The sequence below is a fragment of the Protobothrops mucrosquamatus genome, unplaced genomic scaffold (assembly GCF_001527695.2).
Source record: "Protobothrops mucrosquamatus isolate PMUCROS unplaced genomic scaffold, P.Mucros_1.0 scaffold_116, whole genome shotgun sequence".
Taxonomy (NCBI): domain Eukaryota; kingdom Metazoa; phylum Chordata; class Lepidosauria; order Squamata; family Viperidae; genus Protobothrops; species Protobothrops mucrosquamatus.
The window spans coordinates 127,270-129,887 of NW_015386192.1; positions in this window are offsets into that span (position 1 = coordinate 127,270).

Here is a 2,618-nt window from a genome sequence, read left to right on the forward strand (position 1 = left end):
GACTAGAACTCGCCATCTCCTGGCGATTGGCCCAAAGTCACCCAATTGGCTTTCATGCCTAAAGCGGGACTAGAATTCGCCGTCTCCTGGTGACTGGCCCAAAAGTCACCCAACTGGCTTTCATGCCTAAGGCGGGACTAGAACTCACCGTCTCCTGATGATTGGCCCAAAGTCACCCAATTGGCTTTCATGCCTAAAGCAGGACTAGAACTCACCGTCTCCTGGTGATTGGCCCAAAAGTCACCCAATTGCCTTTTACGCCTAAGGTGGGACTAGAACTCACTCGCCTGGTTAACCCAACAGCAGTCAGTGCCTTTTGGATCAAAAGCGGATTTCTGGTGAAGCAAAACATCCACAGGGCAAAAATATAACAAGCACTTTATTTGCATCGCACAGCTTCCGCTGCCCGTCAGTCTCATGGCACTAAAACTTGCATAGTGGGCACCGCCACGTGCTGGACAGCGTCTGCCCAGGAGGCCCGCAGCTGCCCGCAGACGGCCTGCATTGAAGACAGAGGCCCGGGCGCTTCCTGCTAGCTGCTGGGGTGCGGCAAGGAGGCCGAGTCCCTGGGCGGGTGCTGCTCCAACTGGCCCCGGATTTCTCCATTTTGCTGTTCCTGCTTGACGAGGAGGAGGTTCATGGACTCCCGGATGTCCTGCAGCAGCGCCAGCTGCTCCTGCGCGATCTGGGTCTGCACCTGCATGTTGTTGTGTAGACATTCCAGGAGGCCAAAGCATTCCTGCGGCTGGTGGTCCGGAGCTGGGAGAGAGAAGGCGGGGAGGGGGGTAGGGGAAGGGTGACCGGCTTGCCGAGAAGGAGCCACAAGCAGGCAGCCCCTCGGCTTCCGCCTCAGCAACAAATTCACTACAATTGAGCCCAAAATTTCTGCTGCTAAGCGAAACATTGATTAGGTGAATTTTGCCCCATTTTACGACCTTCCTTGCCGTAGTTATGTGAATCGCTGCAGTTGTTTAGTCACACAGTTGTTAAGTTAATCTGGCTTCCCCGTTGACTTGGCTTCTCATAAAGTCGCAAAAGGGGATCACGTGACCCTGGGACATTGCCACTGTCATAAATATGAGTCAGTTGCCAAGTGTCTGAATTTTGATCACGTGACCCTGGGGATGCTGCAACATACACAAGTGTGAAAAATGGTCGTAAGTCACTGTTTTTCAGTGTGGTTGTAACTCTGAATGATCACTAAACCAATTATTGTAAATTGAGCGCTACCTGTAGGTTTCTTATACAACTTTGGGTCTGAAGGGTCTGGCTACCACTGTGTTCCGTCTTCCAGGGTTTCAGCTGCTCACAGACACACGCCGGACGATCCTTACCAAAATGTCGCTTTCCTTTCCCCGTCCGTGAGGCCTGGGGATATGGCAGAACCGGACTGGGCCTCCACTGAGTTGAGGGCAGTTCCAGAAAACTGGGAGAGGGCTTAGCAGGACATAAAGGCTTGAACGATGTGGCTGGAAGGCCGTCGAGGTCTTCTCCTGTTCAGAGAGAGAGAGAAATAAATTCAGATTAAGAGTGATCCTGCTAAGGACCAGGAACCTTCCAGATGTGGGGCGGAATTCCCTGGCTGGGGAAAAGATGTGCTAAACCAGGATACGCCGGGTCAAAGCCCAGCAACCCAAACTTCTGAACTGTAATTCTGTTGCAAACACCTGGTGTCAATCAATGCTGTTTAACACAGGTAGCCGTTGACTTACAACTGGAATAGAGCCCAGAATTCCCATCGTATGTCATGTCAGTCCTACGTTGAGGCACCTCCGTGTCAATTTTGGGACACGTTGTTAAATGAATGCAGCGGTCGTTACGCGAACTGTCTTGTTCACAAAGGGTGGGGCTTTTTTTCGCCAGAAACTAGAAGTGAATGCTGGCCAAAAAAATTCCACTGCAAGCCACAGTTGTGTGATGCTGCAAACAGCTTTTAATGCGGGCTGGTTGGTGAGCCCCCCAATATGCACTCAGGTGATTGTGGGGTGGGGGTGGCTATTGGAACTTCAAATCTTGATTATAAGTACCTTTTTTGATGGGGGGGATGTTTCCATCATAACGTGGAACAGTTGCTAAATGACCGCTTGTAAATTGAGGATGACATGTGCAACCTGGCTTGATGGTGGTTTTAATTAAAAGCTAACAAAACTGGAAGCCCTTAAGGCTGTCAGCTGATATATATATAGGCAGTCCTTGACTTATGACCACGACTGAGCCCAAAATTTATATAGCTAAGCAAGACAGTTGCTAAGTGGATTTTGCCCCCATTTTACGACCTTTCTTACCACAGCTGTTAAGAGAATCACTGCAGTTTTTAAGTTAGTAACATGGTTGCTAAGCAAATCTGTTTTTTGCCTGACTTTGCTTGTCAGGTGGTCACCAAAAGGGGATCACATGACCCCCATGGGACACTGCGACTGTCATAAATATGAGTCAGTTGCCAAGCCTCTGAATTTTGATCACGTGACCACGGGGGATGCCGCAACGGTTGTTAAGTGTGAAAAACGGTCATAAGTTATTTTTTTCCAGTGCTGTTGCGACTTTGAACGGTCACTGAATGAACTGTTGTAAGTTGAGGACTGCCTGTACATTTTCCTGGCAGAAATACCCAGGCAAAA